Here is a 20,031-nt window from a genome sequence, read left to right on the forward strand (position 1 = left end):
ATGAACTGTGCAAATGTTTCAAAACATATCAGCAGTTGGGAAACCACAAATGGACCACTTGTTTGTAATTCAGAAGAGTGCTGGAAACAGAGGGTCATATGTACAAGCCCCTATCGCCACCACAACGTCGCTTTTACGACATTGTGGTGGAGATAGGGGCATTGCCTTTTTTACAAGGTAGCGTTGAGCCACTTAAAGTGGCTTAACGCTGCCTTGTAAATCAACCCCCCTTCAACGCTATGCTTAGCGTGAAAGAGGAGGGCTGTGGGTGTTGAGGTGGGCGTTCCACAGCAAGACCCATTGATTTTGACGCTGCCCCCTATTTACAATGGCAGCGTGAAAAGGAGACAGCGCCAAAATCAAGATAAGGGAAAACCTGTCTTAAACAAGCAAAACGACAAGAAATGTAAATGTGCTGTATTTGTAAAGTGCAAACAATTACCCGAGGGCGTCAAGGCGCTGGGGGCCGTCGGGAAAATTAAGCGAGCTATTGCCCAGAGTCACATGGTGCTGGGCTGATCTGCCGCCGGCAGCGGGGATCAACCCATGAGCCCCCGGGTTCCGGAGTCAGTTGCCCTGGCCACTGTGCCACACCCCTTCCTATGCATTATTTCTCCTCGTTTCTGCTTTTTCCATGTGTGCTGCCTTGTGCAGCACACATGGAAAAAGCAAAATGCCTTGGATTGTGTTGAAGTTGGAAAGTGGTGAAGATGGACACAAAGAAATTCCAACAAGATAAGTTTATTTGGCTCTTCGACATGAACGGGGATCCCAGCCTGCTGCCTCCATCAACCACCTCCTCAAGAATGCCGTGCCTCCCTGGAACTCACAAAGAGAATTTCACGGACGCCACGGCATCTAACTCCGTAAGGTGGGCTTAATGTTACCTTCACTCCTCCAACCAGATTGAATAGAATTGACTAACTCACAATGATATGTCTGGTGCAAATAAATTTTCATCAATAAAAGCAACTCTGTTACTTGAAGACTGTTTTCAGACTGTGCACAGATGGCGTTTCTTCCCAAACTTTCTACACAATTTATCTCTAGTAAATCAACCTGCATAATCCGCAGCATGACTTATTCTGCCACATCTATAACATCCATTAAATTTACTTTTGTTGTCACTTGGCAGTCTAGAAGAACTGGGTGTATATTGCTTGTTTTCATGCTCATTACCCAAAGAAATGTCCCTTTTAGTTACTACATTTACTGTGTCTTCTTTTCTCAACTCTAAAGTATGCATTTCTTGCATGCATTTAACAGATTCCTCTACAACATTAGCAATAGCCTCAAGCAAGGTGGGTTTTCTAGCAGCCCAAAGTTTCTTTTGCATTCTCTTATTCTTGCACTGCACAATTAATTGGTCTCTGATTAATTGGTCAGTCATGGCGCCAAAGTCACATTTAATTGCCAGCTCACGTAGACGTGTGACCATTTGATCAACTGTTTCTTTTTCCTTCTGGGGTAGATAATAAAACTTGTGATGTTGTATAACAATGTTGATTTGTTTGCCAAAAAACTTGGCAAGTCTGTTTTGTGCCTCAGTATAAGGGTTGTCAATAGGTTCACCATCAACACCCATAACCTCAGGTAAGAATTTAAAAACATGTTGACCTTGTTTCCCTAATGAGTTTAACTATAGAGCTTTCTTCCTGGAAGCTTGAAACCTAAGACCATCAATGGCTTCTAAATAATTTTCGAAAATGTCAATCCATTCTTCCCATTATATGGATGGTGCTTCACCGTCTAATAAAAATACGGGCGGTGGAGATATCATCTGGTTTGCAGCCCTGATATAGTGCAATACTTAAAATGAAAAAAAAATAAAAAAAATGACACCCAGAGAAAAAAGAAAAAAAAATAATGGTGTGCAGATCACCGTAGAACCTTCACACACACAAAAAATGGTGTGCAGATCACCGTGTAAATTAACTATAAACTTGAAACACTGAGAAAATAAAGTTAGAGTTGATATAAATACTGATGTAAACAAACCTTAAGGTGTCCAGATCACTGTTTTTGATCTGCCAAACATTTTGAATAGAAGTGCATGCACAAAGTCAAGCAGTGTCAGCAAAACAACTGAGTGAAGAAAGAAAGCAACAAAGGGGCAGATTTATGAACCCCTTGCGCCACTTTTGCGTCACTTTTCCCATGTTAAATGTGACGCAAAAGTGGCGCAAGGGGCTCATAAATCTGCCCCAAAGTATCTAAAATGGCCGCATGTCAACGTAACGTGTTGCTGGCTGCATGGAAATCACAGAAGAAATCAATGAAGTGCGGCGTAACTATGACAAAGTGTCTAAGATGGCCGCACGTTGACGAGTTGACGTCAATATAGACGATGGAGTGCGGCGTAAATATGTCAAAGTGTCTATGATGGCCGCACGTTGACGAGTAGACGTCAATATATACGTATGCGCAAAGAAAGTTGGAGTAGGCAGTACCAAAATGGTGTCCCGTCAGCATAAGTGTGCTGACACCACCGCTTGATGAAGGTTGCTAAGCAACGTGATGAATGAGATGCGCGAGCACATAACGGCTTGCCCGAGAAAGTACGCAAATAAAAAACACGGGGGCAGATCTATATTGGAGATGCGCCACTTTTACGCCGCCGTTGCGTCACTTTTGTGACGCAGCGGTGGTGTAAACCCTGCGCCACGTTGCGCCATATTGACATCGTGACACATCTATGGAGATGCGTCATGATGTAAAGCCCTGCGCCACGTAAAACCTGCGTCAGGTTTCACGTGGGCGTGTCGACAGAGGGGGGGGCGTTCCGTCGCAGGAATGCCCCTGAAAAGTGACTCAGTCAAATCTATAGGATTTGACTGAGTCACTTTCCCAACGCTGATGCGCCAAAACCCTGCGCCTGCTTGAAGCAGGCGTAAGGCTTGACGTACCATGTTAGGGATAGGGTAGGTTGGAACAGTGCTGGAGTTACGTCGCGCTTGCGACGCAACTGAAGCACTGCGCCAACCTTACGCCATCGGATGCGTCACGCATCTGTTTATTCCTGCGCCATGATGCGCCGCATTGTAAATGCGGCGCATCATGTGTGGCGCAAGGGTAAACTTGCGTGACGCATCATTCCTGGTGCATCCTTGCTGATTTGCAGGGATGCGCCAGGAAACATAAATCTGCCCCACGGTACTTTATGAAGCAGGAAGGTGGACTGGGCAGAATCTCACCAGCAACACCGAGGAAATCCCTCAGGAAGAAAAATTTAAAAATCCAAAAATGGAAGACCGCCAACCAGGACGTCGTGGATCCACTGCCCACAAACGAAGAGCTGCTGCAGGCAATCGTCACCAAAATGTTGAAGTCGGAAAGTGATGAAGATGGACACGAAGAAATTCCAATAAGCTACATTTATTTGGCTCTTCAACATGAACGGGGATCCCAGCCTGCTGCCTCCATCAACCACCTCCTCAAGAATGCCGTGCCTCCCTGGAACTCACAAAGAGAATTCCATGGACGCCACGGCAACCCCACGAGAGACACCGACAAAAGAAAGCTAGGACAAGTACACATCACAACAGATTATTTATGTACAGGAAGGTCCCCCTTCTTGTACAAAAACAATCTTTAAATAAAAAAGCCATTTTGTGACTTCCATGTGGGCTGCATTAAGCAGCACACATAGAAGTGACAAAATGGCATTTAAAGATTGTTTATGTGCAGGCAGGTGCACCTTCCAGTACATAAACAATCTTTACCCTGCACGCAGACACCCTTGCACTATGGTCCAAGGGTGCCTGCGTTGGCGCTACACTGCTAAGTGTAGTTCCAGCACAGGGGGAAACAGTAGGCTGCACCATATCGTTGTAAATATGGTGCAGCCTTGCGTTTCTGAAGTGGCGGAGTGAGGCGTTAAGCCATGACGGCTAACGCCTCACTCCGCCACTTCCTTAAACATATGCCCCAGGGTTTTAATAGGATCAAAACAAACAATACACTTTACTTGATGATGTTCAAATGATACATAATTGCCCAAACCACATTTCCACACATTAGTATTTGTGCGCTATATAGTTTTATCAGTAAAACTGCATAATGGCATTTTGCTTCCATTCTAAAGAAAATGTTCTGTATATAAAAGACAGTGCCTCCTTCTGCCCTACAATTATGTCTTAGCAGTGTATGCAGTTTCTAGTCTGTAACACACTTTGGTGCATCAATTAAAATCTCCAGTTTACAGTTCACAGAAATTAAACAGCCCAATCCGTATACTTTTTCCAATATACAGGTAAAATCAGGATGGCTGATATATGGCTAGCCACTAGCCAGGCCATTATAGTAATGTCAACTCCTATCTAACCACTCTCTCCCACAATAATACCATAACGCTCAGCAGTCTGCAGCCAATGATTGCTCATGCAGGCTGGTTAATAACTCCCATCTCCTGCAACATGCGCTTACCCTCACACAAGACGTGTCTGCTATGGGTCTTATCCATCACTCAGTACTGTACCAGCTCCTGAACAAGTCCTCACCAGCTGAATGGAATTCCTGAAGCGATCCGACACATAAAGCTGGCCACTCAGAGGATGCACTCTAGTCCAGCACTGCAGGTCCCAGTTAGCTACAGCCTATGCGTGCCGCTTTATATCTCACAATGGTGCTGATGTGTCTGTAAAAAGTACCTTTTCTCCCAAAAGTTTTGTCCTTAATTTTGACTTTCTGTCCTGAATTTGTGTCCTGAATTTTGACGCTTTGTCCTGAATTTGTACACTCACCGTCTTAAATTTGCACCCATGCCAGTTGGTTACCCTACCTCACACACACATTTGGAATGTGATAGGCATCGCATTTACGTGAGGTTAGGCTATTGGCATTGTAAATGACAATGCCTTTTATTTTTGTTTAAAAATATAAATAAAAGGCATTGTCATTTTCAATGCCAATAGCTCAAACTCGCGTAAAAGGGACCTATTGCATTGCAGATGCCTGTTATCAGCGGCTCCAGGGTCAGACTGCCATCCCCTGGGCTGCAAAAGTGAACTCAGTCCCAGTGCACGTGGGTCGGTGGTCATTGAGATGCACCAGCGGGCAGTGCCGGGACCCCACCGCCTGGGACCACTGTGGTCCCTGAATCTCAGTATTTATTGTTATTTATTTGATACAAGATGTACACAGCCTGAGTAAATAAATGCCCCGTCTTGGAGCAACCGCCCCCTGCACAGGGTCACGCAGGCGCCGCACGAGGACGCTGCTGACCTCTGTCGGTCACCGATGGAACTGCAGTCCAACGAGACTCCACGGGAAGACTTGAAGCCTAATTTGCATACCCACAATCCTTTGTACAGTCACACCTTCGTACAGTCACACCTTCGTTCGTTTTCATGTATACGAACGCAGGTTATCTCGAACGTATTTATTTTAATAGAATGTTTTCTGTTTGGACTGATTTAGGCTAGCGCTGGCTGGTCACTCTAACATTATTCGGAGACCGCGGATGCCGGGTATTCGCGGCGCGTTAACTCCCGTATGCATAATCCGTTAGCCTCCGGTCTTGTCATTGAATTGACACTGGCTTCACTTGCACTTAGTGTGGCAGTGAAGTCCAGTTGCTAACCAATTTTTGCCGGGCTTTCCTACATAGAAGGAAGCCTAACAATCTGTTGAAGAAAGAATAAGGAAAATCTTGGTTATGTGTAAAATACGTGGAATTGCTTGAGTGGCGAAGACGTATGATCAGAGAGCACTCCATGTTGTGTGTAACTCCGAGGAGAGAATCTCGGTAAATTCGTTTCCTTTAAGGGGCTTTAATATTTGACGATCTGTATTGAATTTCTGTCAGGACCGGAGCCGTGGATTGTGCATTACTTTCTTCACTCTTATTTGACTTCAAGTTCAATAGTAATAGTAAAAACACTGCAAGGATACTACAACTCCCATGAACTACAGGGAGTAACCATGGCCACCAATAGCCCAATCAAGTAACAATCCCAGAGTCCACATAACACAGATCATGCCGTAGTCCTTCCTCTTTCTTCACTGCTCTACGTCAGTTAAGTCGCCTCTTTCATTCCTTCCTGACTCTATAGTTGGTGGGATCGTGGGCCCTTCTGGTGTCGTGTTAATTAGAGTGTTTAATTAGTGTGTCAGCGAGCAGTCGCTCCTCATCTCAAGCGATATCTTAACAGCAATGGATTCTCTCCACGCTACAGACAAACCACTCTCTCTTTTACCGCGCGGGTGTGCTGGGTAGAGCAGCGCTGTCAGCCTTCCAGCGGCCCCGTAGCGCCGAGGGAGGCAGAGCGGTCTCCCGCTTTGTGCCTCTTCCCTCCAACCCTCGCTTGACACCGCAGAGGCAGTAGGACTGAAGGGCTTAGCCCAGACTTTGATTGTTTATGGTGACACACCGCGAGAGCAGCCCGAGTGGCAGGGCTGCCACCTTGAAGGTAAATTCCACCTTAACCACCACCTCACAGCACCAGCGAGGGGGCTTCCCTTATATAACACGCGCAGGGTGTAGTGGTGCTCCCACCCTTCAAAATACTGTCCCAAAGGGACCACGACTTTTCGCCCTCATGTACCTCTTAGGTTTGCACCCCCCCTCACCCTCCAGCGGTGACTTCCTGCAGAGGTAGACAAGCTCCTTACCCAGGCCATCTCTCAGGTGCTTGCCACTCTGCAGAAGAGTGTCACCAAACTGTCGGCCCAAGTATACAAAGGCACAGGGATACTGGGGGACGGGGGGTTGGGCCTAGTGGATTGACCTCGGTTCCCACACGCAAGGCCTGCAAGCGTGAAGAGGGGCACCGGGATGGCTTTAGCCGTCTGGCTGAAGTCTTCCATAGAGAGCGTGCACGCTGAAGGATGCACCTTACCAGAAGGAAAAAACACCTGGGGTAATGGGCGATGACATCGCAACAGATTTTGACCCAGAGGAGGGGTTTCCCGATTTGGGGGAGGGTGAGTTAGAGGATGATGATGTTTCCTCCGATAAGGCCCAGGACTTGGGAAAATTCTGGCACTCATATTCGGCCAACTCAGATTCATATCAGGGAGACCCTGCCCCTAATGACATGTTCGATCCAGAGGGAATTCATCAACCGCGCTCCGCGGAGTAGGTCCCCGTGAGAAAGGTAGCAGAGTATGTGGCAGGCAAGATCCGCCAGCCTCTTAGTAAAGAGGTTAGGCACCGCCTCCGGGCGGAATGCCCCAGACCATCCCTAGACAATAAGGTCACAGCGCCCCCAGATATGGATCCCAAATTATGCACCTCTTTTACCAAATACATGAGGGACCCCAAGAAGGGGATAGACAGGTCCTGGCAGGCTTGCCAGGACAAATGTCTGGACGTAGTGGGGCCCTTAACCAAGATAACTGAACTGACGAAACAGGCTAAAGAGTCAGGGAGACCTCTCCCCACAGACGGTGTAGCGGGATGGGCGATCTGCCTTCTTGGCAACACCAACTGCGCCCTCTCTGCAGAAAGTTTGTCGGCCCTCGACAAGACTCTGTCTTCAATGAAGAAGATTTTCCGATGGAAGGTTTTTGGAGGGGACCGAAGAGGTAGGGGTCGCTCCTCAGGCCGCCAGTACTACCAAGGCCCTAAAAAAGCCCAAGCGAGGAGGAACAACGGATGGCACGATGGTCGAGAGGGAACCTTCTATCCCTCCTGTGGTGGAGGTAGAGAGAAACATAACCGAACCCGTGGAGGAGCCAACACCAGCAATGGATACAACTGTAAGACCAGTTCTGTCATCACCTCTCCATTTGGGGGGGGGGGTTACGCCTATTTGCACACAAATGGACAGAGATAACGGCAGACAAGTGAGTACTGGAGAGCATCGAAGGGTACCACATAGTGTTCTATGGAACCCCAGCACAGACAGTGAGACCCCGCCCTTTCCCACCCCAGAGATGTCCCTGATAGACCAAGAGGTGCAGGACTTTCTGGCCAAGAACGCGAAACGCTTCTCAGACCTTCACCCCTGAGGTTTCCTCAGCAATCTGTTTCTAGTCGAGAAGAAGGACGGGGATTCCACCAGGTGATCAACCTACGGTCCTTCAACGAATGGCTGGTTTACTGCCATTTCAAGATGGAGGATATTCGCCTCCTCAGGTATCTGCTTCTCCACCACGACTGGTTAGTGCGTCCAGATCTCAAGGACGCCTACCTGACGGTGCCCATCTTCCTGCCACATTGCAGGTACCTCCAATTCGAATGGAGAGGGCAGATCTTCAGGTTCCGTACTCTCTCGTCCAGCCTATCTTCGGCACCTTCGTGCTTCACGTAGCTCCTCAAACCAGTAGTGGAATACCTCCGGACTCTGGGCATCAGGTTAATCATCTACCTGGACGACATCCTGCTGATGGACCAATCACGAGACCTCCTAGTGGCCCCTCCTGAACACCACCATATCTCTCCTTCAAAACCTTGGGATTGTCATAAACCAACCGAAGTCGGATCTGACGCCTCAACAGACCGTGACCTTTCTGGGGTTCCGCATAGACTCCAGGGCGGCGACTCTGAGCTTCCCAGGCCAGAAAATAACAAAGATCAAGAAGGAGCTGAAGAAGGTTCTCAGGAGGGACAGAATTTCCCTGTGACAACTTAGCTAGGGTGGTTGGCTTATTGTTATCTTCGATACAAGCCATCTTCCCTGGCACACTACACTATGGAGTCCTCCAGAGGCTGAAGGCAGCTCATCTTCGGAGAGGCCTTACTTATTTGGAGCTGGTGAGCTTGACGTCGGAGGCCAGGACAGAGATGCAGTGGTGGATAGACCACATGAGGGCTTGGAACGGGCAGGCTATTTTCAGCTCCCGTCCAGACCTGGTGATAGAATTGTACGCCAGCCATCTTGGTTGGGGAGCCAGGTGCGGCTCGATTTCCATGGGAGACAGGTGGACAGAGGAGGAACTGACCCTGCACATGAATTGTCTCAAGCTACTGGCAGGCTCATTTGCTATTTAATCCCTCACGAGGGACACAAAAGCGTGCTGCGCACTCACAACATGACAGCAGGGCAATATGTCAATCGGTTAGGTGGTTCCCGTTAACATGCTCTGGCAGAACTAGCCAAGGACTTCTGGCATTACTGCCTCCAACAGCAGATTTTGGTGATGGTGGGGTACCTCCCAGGAGCGCCGAATTCAGTGGCAGACTGTAACTCCAAGTACCTCGGGGAAACAAGTGACTGGAGACTCTGCCCAGGAGTATTTCAGGCATTCATGCTGCTCTGGGGTCCTTGCCAGGTGGACCTCTGTGCCTCCAGATGGAACACCCAACTTATGCGGTATGTCAGCTGGAGACCGGATCCGGGGGCAGAGGCAATGGACGCCTTCCTGCAAGATTAGTCGACAGCTCAAGCCTATGTCTTCCCTCCCTTCCTATTTATCCAGCGAGAGGCCGCTCAGGTCGAGTGTCAGCGTGACTCTCTGGTGTTGATCACTCTGATCTGGCGCTCACAAGCATGGTTCCCTTCTCTCCTGGAGCTTGCATGGGCCGCTCTGGTACATCTACCATTGTTTGCCGGCATCTTGACGTATCTCCTGGGCCATCCTCATCCTCTGGTCCTCCCAGGTCATCTTCATCTCATGGCATGGTGATTTCAGGCAACGCTGACAAGACATCAGGCTTTCGCAAAGAGCTTAATTCCTCATCCAACAGGCATGGTCCCCAGGAACTACCAAGAGGTACAAATCGGCTTGGAGAAGATGGGTGCGCTGGTGTGTGGAGAAACCTGGATCCCGTGGGCACCAGCTTTACCAACATCGTAAAACTCCTGGCAGAACTCTTCCAAGAGGGTTTGGCATACTTCACCATCAACTCCTTCAGGTCGGCTATTTCAGCGAAATATATACTGTTACTTCGCATGCGTTACATCACATGCTTTTACAACGCAAGCCATTATATCGCAAGTCATTTCAACGACTTGCTGTAGGGGCGGGCTGGACTTAGGAATAGTATAATTTACTATTCCCTCTCCAGTTTGCATAATAGCAAGGAAGGTGTTGGATTGTAATTCCAACACCAGTGCGCTCCCCACAGCAAGTCATTGAAATTACTTGCGATGTAATGGCTCACGTTGTAACAACGCGGTCGTTGTAACAACCGTGTTGTTAAAGCATGTGATGTAACACATGCAATGTTATGGCTGTTTCCCATCTCAGCGGGCCATATTCCAGTAAACAATGTTCTGGTGGCTGGAGGAGGAGCCAAGATGGCGACCGGAGCAGACGCTTGAGCGCCCGGCTCCGTCGGTCCGTGGCCTCGGACTACTATCCTGATGCCCATCCTCGCCGATTCTCGAGGTGCACCGTGTGCGAAGACGCGCTGACCGCGCTGCTGCTTTCCCGGAGTCTTAACCCGCCCGGATGCCCGAGTTCTGGGTGCTTTTGTCCGCGGCACTGAAACCCTGCGCCCTTACGGCCTTTGCCTGCCTCCTGGAAGCTCCGCAGTTACCGGACCAGCTAGCGCTAACCTGAGCCCCGCGGCCCCGATCTCGCCTCGCACCATGGATCGTTGCCTGATGAGCCCGGGGAGAGACGGCCGGACACCTTCTGCACCCTGTGCCTGACGGGCTGGAGCTGTGGGGTGGGCCCCGGTGCGGTGAGTCTCCTGCCCCGCTCTGAGGACCGAGCTGTGGGGGGCTGCTGCCCCCTTTGCCTATTGCCTAGCCAGCGGCGAGGGGGACCGGCGAGAAGATAAGCGACTGTCGGCCTTTCCTGTTGCGGCGTAGACCTGAGGGGAATTGACCCCTTGCCACGACCCCCCCCCCTGGCCATTGCACCGTATAGCGGCAAAACATGGCGTTGAGTGCCTGCTCGCGGCTGGGGGGTGACACTCCGGTCTCGCCCGCTGCTCACTTCGCCCTCCCTCTTCCGGACACCAGCTCCACAGTGCCGTCCCGGATTGCTGCCGATGTTGGGGCCCGGCTTCCGCTGACATGCGGCTCCGTTCTGGCTGTCCTGCGGGACTTTCAACTACAGATGTGCGCTGGCCTGCAGGCGCTGAGTGAGAGGTTGGACCCCATACTGTCGGCTGCGGGCCGTGGGCGCACTGTTTGTCATTCACAGGGCGTGGGTCCTCCGGTGCTCTTGTCCTCTTGCGGGGAAGCAGCGGCGGTGTATGACTGTGCTACACTGGTGCCTTCATCTAGCGCTCCCGGCGCCCAGGGTCCACCGCTCTCCACCTCAACTGCGGATATTTTGTCCCCCTGGTCATGGCTGCCTGCTTTATTGTTCCCTGCCCCACCGCGTCCGCGAGGCTATCCTGCTGAGCGACACCTAACGGCTTCGAGGGACCGTCCGCGGTGGCCCACTGCTGCCTTTTTGTGGAACTCCTGTACCTTACTTGCCAGGTTTGGATTTTATGTGGTGCAACGAGGGACCTCAATCGATGGTCGGCGGCCATTTCGTGATCCTACTTCACCATCCTCTCACAAGCGGCCATCTTGTCTTTGTCTGCTCGGGACACGGGGCCTTCACGCAGGAGCTGGTTTAATCCCAAGCCCGCGATCGGGCCAGGGCTAGACTGACTTCTATCGCTATGGTTTATGGACGGGCTGGCCTGGGACTGGGACTGTATGTATGTTTTGCGCGCACTCGTCGCGACTTGTATCCCTTGCTTAAACTGTGGTGCCATGGTATCTTTGCATGCCGTTTTTTGGCGTAGAGGGCTCTCAGTGTGTGGGGGCCATAACTGGCTGATGGTTCGGGGCGCTCTGGTGTCCAGTGGGCTCCTCCCCACCTTCTTTTTTGTTTTCTTCCCTTCTTTACTCTGTTCCTACTTTCTCTCTTTTCTATATTTCGGGTTCCTTGGGCGACAGGCACTATGCTGGGGGGGGGGTAGGCCGTAGCCTCCGCATTGGTGTAGGGTGGGGGGGTAATACTCTGTTCTCAATTAGTTCTATGGGCCTTTTTTCTTTTATGTCTCTGTGTTCTACTTTCTTCGATTCGGGGTCCGGGTGTGGGGTGGATCGAGTGGGGGCGGCTCTGGAGGGGTGCGTACTTGCTCATGTGACTATCCTGATATATCTCTGCACCGCCTGACTGATTGAGATTTTACTCCCATTGTTGTTCTTACTGATGTTGCTGCTCGCCCGTGTGGTGAAGCTATCTTGCGGACTCGAATCTACTTTGCTCTTATCCTTCATTAACTTTTTTTTTCTCTGATAAAATTATCAAAAAACTTAAAATTAACCTTCACCTCTCCTTCCCCGGGTTTCAAAGATATCTCCAGTATGTGACTCATAACCGGTTGTTAATCCTGACCGTTGATGCACGGGGGCTGTAATGTGGGTATCAGTGCTTTACTGTATCGTGGCCGGCCTGACGGTTGTAGGCCCGTATTTGTTCTTTTAAGATGCACGAATAAAGGTTTTAAAAAAAAAAAAAAAAAAAACAATGTTCTGGTGGGTGAACACCCATGGGTAAGTAAACTCCTCAAGGGTTGTCAATCTCGTCCTGCATTTACTGCCATCTTGACAGGAAAATCAGGGACTTGTTTACGAGAAGTGGCGCATCGCTGCATGACAGCAGCGATGCGCCACTTCTCAGTGCACCCTCCTTGCGACACCAATGATGTGTCATATTTACAATATGATGCATCATGTCGCAAGGAAGGACAGACACGTCGGAATAACTGACGTATCTGTCAGCGCAAAAAGTAGCGCATTGCTGGAGTTGTGTCGGAAGCTCGACGCAACTCCAGCAATGTTCCTTTCACATGGGGCAGGCCCCATGTGAAAGGGCCTGCGTCACCCTTACATGCCATGAGGCAGGCGTAAGGTTGTGACACATTGGTGTCCTAGAAATGGCACAGCGAAATGTCATAGATTTCGCTGCGCCACTCCTACGACCCTTTCTTGCGGGGGACCGCCCACCCTGCATACATTATACCTGACGCAGGTATAATGTAGCGCAGGGGCTTAAGAAGTGACATATCTGCCTAGATGGGTATCTCGTGCGCTAACTCCAGCAGGAAGGCCCGGTAACATTGGGGGACCACTATGGCCCTCGAAGATCCATGTACCGGCACCCTGGGCTCACTGTATAGGAGACCATCCTCCCAATACACATGATAACCTCCCAGCTCCTGACTGGCCACTTGGGCTTCGGCCTGTCGCCGCATGCCTTCAAGCGTGGGGCACGTCCTTTGTGCCTGACAAAATTCTTCCCGGGTAGGCCCTCCTTCCACATGCCAGTCAGCAAGGGTCGGCAAGTCCTCCACCGGAACGACATCTACCTCCGCGGACTCCGGGGGCACCTCTGCGGCCTCCGCATCCACCTCACGGGGCATGTCCTCTACCACCTTCTTCTTCCCATGCTTGGCTTTGGGTTGGGCCATGATTTCTTTCTCCAACCCCGGGTGAGTTCCATGCCGGGCAGCCATGGACCGCGTGCTTACGCAAGTCCACCCTGGTAATCCCAGCATTTCGGTGTGAGCGTGAAACTCGACATCTTTCCACTTGGTGTGCTCCAGGTCGTTCCCTAGCAAACACCCCACAGGCAAGGCAGGGCTCACAGCAACTCTCAGTAGGCCTTTGACTCCTCCCCACTCAAATGGAACACGAGCCACTGGATAGTGACTCAAACTGCCGTCAGCCAATACGGCCGGATGGAACTCCTCGGGGACTACTTGGTCTGGGGACACCAGCCGCCGCACGACAGTGGTCATGCTGGCCCCTGTGTCCCTCAGAGATTCCACCTCCGCCCCATTAATTCTCACCCTCTGCTGATATTTAGCAGTGTTCGGGGGCAGGGACACTACGGGGACCACCTCTCTATCCCCGAGTGAAACCAGCATCAGGCCTGTCCACTCCCCTTCCCTATCTAAGGGCAGCTCCACCCCAAGCGCTATACTACTCACCCTGGGACTTTTCCCGCCCGTTGGGGCTGGGGGTCGCTTGCGACACTTGGGGTCTCCCCTGTAGTGTCCAATCTCCCCACACTCGTAGCACCGCACAATCCTTGGCTGCTGACTCCTGTCAGGGTAGGTGGGTCTTGTGGAATTGGACGGGGGTGGGGTTCCTACTCCCTTCCCAAACTTATTTTGGGGACCTTTCGAGAACTCCACCTTTTTATCTCCCCCCTCTTTCTTCTGGGGGAAACCCTGTCCGCCTTTCGAGCCATCTCCCCCGGGCCCTTGTGAGACACCCGGGTGCTCACCCAAATATCTGCCTTCTCCGCAAGCTCACGGGGATCCATCAACTTGCGGTCCTCCAGATGTTGGCGCAGCTCCGGAAAGCTCTTATCCAAGAGGTGCTCCCTTAAAAAAAGATCGTACAACCCTTGGTAGTCCTGCACCTCGCTGCCACGCACCCAACTATCTAGTGCCTTCCTCGCATAATCAAAAAAATCTACCCATGACTGGGTGGACAGCTTATGGCTGCCACGAAACTTTTGCCTGTACCTCTCGGGGTTAAGACCAAACTTTTTAAACAAAGCCTCTTTCATGGGGGCATATCTTACCTGATCCGCCTTGGCCAAATATAGTAGGGTGTCCCTAACATTGGGAGGTATATACCGGTATAAACCACCTCCCCAATTACTCTCGGGTACCCCATGGGCCGTCAAGGCTACCTCGTATGCCTCCAACCACTTCATGATGTCGTCCCCCACTGTGTAATTGTCAATTACCTCTTTAGGTAGGTAGAATTTGGATTCTTGAGGTTCTTTAGGTATGCTGCCACCATTGTCCTTATTGGACGCGTTCAATTGGAGGGCGCGTAACTCCAGCTCCTTTAGCTGAAGCTCGTGCGCCAGCTTCTTCTCCTCCATTGCCCATCTCTTATTTTCTCTTTCTTGTTCCAATCTGGCCCTTACCATTTCTTTCTCTTTTTCTAACTTGGCCAGCTCCCACTTTAACTGCCTCTCTTCCCTCCTGTCCTCGTACTCCTCTGGAGACACGCTCCTTCTAGACCCTGTCCTACTACTGGCCCCAGAACGTCTCCCTGGGGGCACATTTTCCGACTCGTCTATATTTAGTACCTCTAGTACTTCCTGGGCGCTCTCCTCCTGAGGTGCATCTGGCGCCTCCTGTCCCTCATCCTCTTTCCCTTCTGGGTGGGCCTCTACCCATGCTCAAATGGCGGTGCGGAGTTCCGGTCCTTTGGCCTTCCGCACCCCAGGCACCCCCATCCCCTGCCCGAACTCCCTTAGTTGCTTCACACTGTACCCCTCGAGGTCAGCTAACCGGAATTCCATTCTGGCAGGTGGGGACCTAGACACTAAGGAGAAAATTTCCAATGGGTATAGGTGACAGTACCGGCTAACCAGAACTCTTGCACTCTCAACCTGGACAGTGGAAATAATAATGCAGCAATCAATGGTTTTAGACCTCTGGAACAAAATAGGCGTTTAATTGTGGCGCCCTCCGCCTCACGGAAGGGTGCTGTATGGTCACAGGTCCTAAGGATCCCACCGCTCGCCAACAATGTAGGACCTGGGGTCACCAGGCCCTATGGGGCGGTAACGTGACACGAGCGGTCGGGCAACCGAAGGTCTGTGTGTAAAGCAACCATACAACACGCACCTCACATGGGACGAGGAACACACACAATAAGGGACGCCACACTGTTGGAGTTATGTAAATACTCAAGTTTATCCAAGTAGATCACGTTAGATGCAGTTCATGAGGTAGCAGTACATTTCATAAGCTGATAATATAATTCCTAGCGATGTACATGTCAGGAGCTATAAATGCTGGTCATATCATACATACAATTCATGACATATCAGTACTGCCTGAGGTACACCTACCATTCACGTAGGTGTACACGTGCGCGCTTCCTCTTCCTGTCGCGCCTTAGGGGGGTGATTATAGCGTTATGCGCGCTAACCGGTGACGACCTCAGAACGGGGCATCTAGCACAGAGAGCTACTCGTAATCAACGACATTTAGCACTTCAATATGGAAAATGAATAACAGGGCGCTACTCGTAATCAATAGCACGTAGCACTGCAATATGGAACATGAATAACAGAGCGCCACTCGTAATCAATAGCGCGTAGCACTTCAATATGGAACAGGAATAAAAGAGCGCTACTCGTAATCAATAGCGCGTAGCACTTCAATCTGGCACATGAATATCGTAGCGCTACTCGTAAGCAACATTTAGCATTTCACTGCGGAGCATAGATAACATAGCGTTACTCGTAAGCGATGACATTTAGCATTTCAATGCGGAGCATGAGTAACAGAGCGCTATTCGTGAGTGACGATATTTAGCACTTCAGAACGGAACAGGGATGTCAGAGCGCTACTCGTACTCAGGGGCAGTCAATGCTTCTCACGGGGCTGTCCACAGGGAGCGCACGGGACTTGCGGAGCGAGTCTCTTGGGCTCCGGTGCAGTTCGTAGGGCACCGCGCTTCAGTGCAGTCACGGGGGCACCAGGAAGGGGATCCCTCGGCGGGGTCTCTCTGTCGCGATGACAAGGGGGACTCCCACGGAGAGGGAACCCGGGCTGAGGGTGCAGTGTGGCTCCCAACCAGTAGGGGGCGCACCAGGGACAATCCCAGCCTCCGGGCTTACCTCGATCTTGACGTCGGACGGCGTCCGCTCCCGCGATGATGGGGGCACTCGTCCTCGCGCACCTTTCCTCACAGCTGTGACGGCAGCGACGGGGCCCTTGGGCTTCTCCAGGGGCCTAGCGACACAGCAGGACACTTCTTCCGGCCTCCGGGCCGCGGCGGTGAGCGCGCTGGCTCCCACGTCACAGGGGGGGCTCAAGTTAAGGATGGGGTTCCGCGCTCAGCGGAGCACGCTGCCGGGGGTCCCAGGCCAGGTCAGGGAGCGCAGGGGTCACAGCGCTAATACCTGGTCGATCCCCGGTAGTTCTTCAATCTGCTTTGCATACGGCTTCAGGGGTCAGTCTGGACACGCAGTCTCAGCGCCTGGCATATAAGTTTAGTGTTCAATCTGGACACGCAGTCTCAGCGCTTGGCAAATAAGTTTCTGGTCTCAGATGTTAGATGAAGACTTGTTGGCGCCAATGTATCTGGCGCCCTTAAGGGGTTCTGTTACAGGGGTAGGGATGGAGAAGGCGACTAGGTCCTTCCTAGTCAGGCTGGGCAGAGGTTCTCTGGGTCCTCCTACTGCTGGGCAAGATCAGTGGGTTTCACAGGGTCCCTCACTCCCTTAAGAGGCAGCACCTAAATCCTGTCACTCTCAGAGGCATAAGTCCCTGGCTAGGCCCTACCGCCTACACTCCTGGTGGATTCTTCCAGCTCTGATTCACCCCACTGGCCAACTCACCACAAAAAGTTCCCTCCCTCACTTAAGTAGCCCTAGGTCAGGTGACCTCTAGCCAAGGCGGCAAAAGAAAAACCACACCTCCCTTCTAGAAGGTTCCAGCACATTCCAGGAGCTTCCCCACTCTACCTATGGGACAAAAAGGCAGGCTGGTGTCGCAACATTGTTGTGGGGTTCCAGCCAGCTCCTGGCAGCTAGGGTGCTACTATGAAAGACCACTCTGCAGTAGCAGGGGCCTGTGGCAGCCATCTTGGGAGAAGGGAGCACCTGCACCTTCACACTGATTGGCAATGAAAAGGCGCCCGGAGACCTAGTCCAACATAAAAATGAGGGTGGAAAAAATGAGGCACGATCAAAAATGGAAGGGGAGACCACCCTAGGGCTGACAGGTCCAACACACACTACTTCTCAATGCCCGCTTCCTCCTTGTTAACGTGAGCCTTGTTGGGAGGGAACGGGATCAGAAATTAAATCAGGGTTGTATCTTAGTTATATATAGAGGTTGAAGGGGGCATTCCCATAGTTGTGTCTAGAATGCCAATGTGTTCTTATTTATCTTATGCAAAACTGTACCTAGGTTCCAAAAATAACAAGCATTGGCAAAGCCAATATGTTCGCTCATGTGAAATCCGTAGGCTTTATCATTGAGGGTCTGAAAGTTCCTTTTTTAGGTTGAACCCTACCAGACAGAGCACCTGTGGTTTGCTAAAGACACCTGGAACCATTCTGATGCCTGATGAAATATTCGAAAGGTGAGGAATCTCGGGTTAGAAGTCGCTATCAGAAAATGTGTCATCCTCCTACCTAAGAGGAACATGGCACAGACTTTCCTGGAAGTCTTTCTTTTCTTTTATCAGATTAGTAACACCTTAATTAGATGATGACTGTAAAAGTAAATGACTCAAAACTCAGGAAAGACTGAGACAAAAAACGAGACTGTAATGAACGGATTTTGATTCCTCCATACACCAGACCACACGAGGGACAATCACATAATGGAGGCTTCTTCCCATTTTAGACCAGTGCCCTCTCAACTTCTTCCAATGGAAGGACTATTCAAGATGCTTACTCTAGTCTGCTCTCGACTCTGGAGACTGGTTAGTAGCGTTGGACATGCAGGATGCTTATTCTCACATCTCCGTCCTGCGGGCCCACATGTGCCATCTACACTTCATGGGAGACAGGAGCTTACTGAGGTCGCTGTGCTCCCCTTTGGTCCTATCAGTGCTCATGATGGCGGTGGTGGCAGCACATCTTCAGATGCCAGGGGCCGCAGTCTTCCCCAATCTCGATGACTGGCTGCTGAAGGCTGGCTCACCCCAGGCTGTTGTCACCCACCCCTTGACGCCCGTGGGGTTTACTATCAACATAACAAAGTCACACCTGACTGCTTCTCAAATGCCCCCTTCCATCAAAGCCGTTCTGGATGAGGTCCAGTTTTGTGCCTTTCTCCCGGAGAGGAGAGTCCAGGACATTCATGCTATGATTCCAGTCTTTCAGCCTCTGTCTAGGATTTCAGTGAGGTCGACCCTGAGGCTCCTGGGAACGATGTCCACCGGCATCCTGATGGTGTAGCACACCAGGTGGCATATGCAGGCTCTGCAGTGGGACCTGATGTCTGAGTGCCCCCAACATCAAGCGGATCCCTCCGACTACGCCCAGATCTCATACGACATTGCAAAAGACCTTCAGTATGCCAGCCTGGGAGAGGTGTCTGGTCTCTGTTAGTGGCCTGGCTCCACATCAACGCTCTGGAGCGGAGGGCCATCCACTTTGTGCTGAAAACCTTCCGGCTGTCCGCCAAAGGAGAGCTGGTGCAGATGATCATGGACAACACCACCGCCAGGGCTTTAAGTGGGGCGGGACCAGCAGGTGCTCAGCACCGTCAGTTCTTAAAGGCTGGTGCTGAGACAGGTTTCCATTGGGCTCTCTATTTTGCCCTCACTCAGAGTGAAAACAATCTTAACTCTGCAGCAGTACCACCCTTCACTGCCTTTGATGTAACTTCAAAGAGACTCGTTTTAATTCTTTAACAGTCTCATCATTTCAGAACTGAAGCATTTTCAAGATAATATACAACAAAGACATACTTTTTGCTTATTTATCTTATGCAACTAACAACCATTGACAATGCCAATAGTCATGGCTTGCTGTAGGTATAAAGTTACTTGTTGTATCATATATCTTGATGCAATGACAGAAACTGAAAAATACCAGTTGGATGGAAGACTATGCTAAGCACAGTTGTTTAGCTCATGTGTTTTTAAGCCATGCCCATAATTATATCGGCCACGCCCCTTTGAGAGACCCCCAGTTTTTCCATCCCACTTAAAACCCTGACCACAGCCATGTGGTAGTGCAATAAACAGGGCGGGTTAGGGTCATAGACCCTGTGTCAGGGGGCCTTGCAGCTTTGGAAATGGCTGGACTATCAGTGTATCTTCATCATGGTGAACCACCTGGTAGGATCTTTGAATGCCAGGGTGGACAAGCTCACCCGTCGACGCTTAGCGGACTACAAGTGGCAGGTTACACCAGTATGTGGGGCAAGGTCTCTTCCAGGCATGGGGTGAACCTTGGCTCGATCTCTTCACCACTGCCAAGAATGCATAATCTCAGAGGTTCTGATCTTTCAAGATTCTGAGGCGTTTCTCTCTCTGAGAAGTGTTCCACCTACACTGGAACTCAGGACTCAAGTATGCCTTCCTGTCAATGCCTCTCCTGCCACGAGTTCTGAAAAAGATCAGGAATGACCAGGAACAAGTCATCCTAGTGGCCTCGGATGGCGCACAGACAGTACAGTATCCAGAG

The sequence above is a fragment of the Triturus cristatus genome, chromosome 4_2 (assembly GCF_964204655.1).
Source record: "Triturus cristatus chromosome 4_2, aTriCri1.1, whole genome shotgun sequence".
In the NCBI taxonomy this organism is placed as follows: domain Eukaryota; kingdom Metazoa; phylum Chordata; class Amphibia; order Caudata; family Salamandridae; genus Triturus; species Triturus cristatus.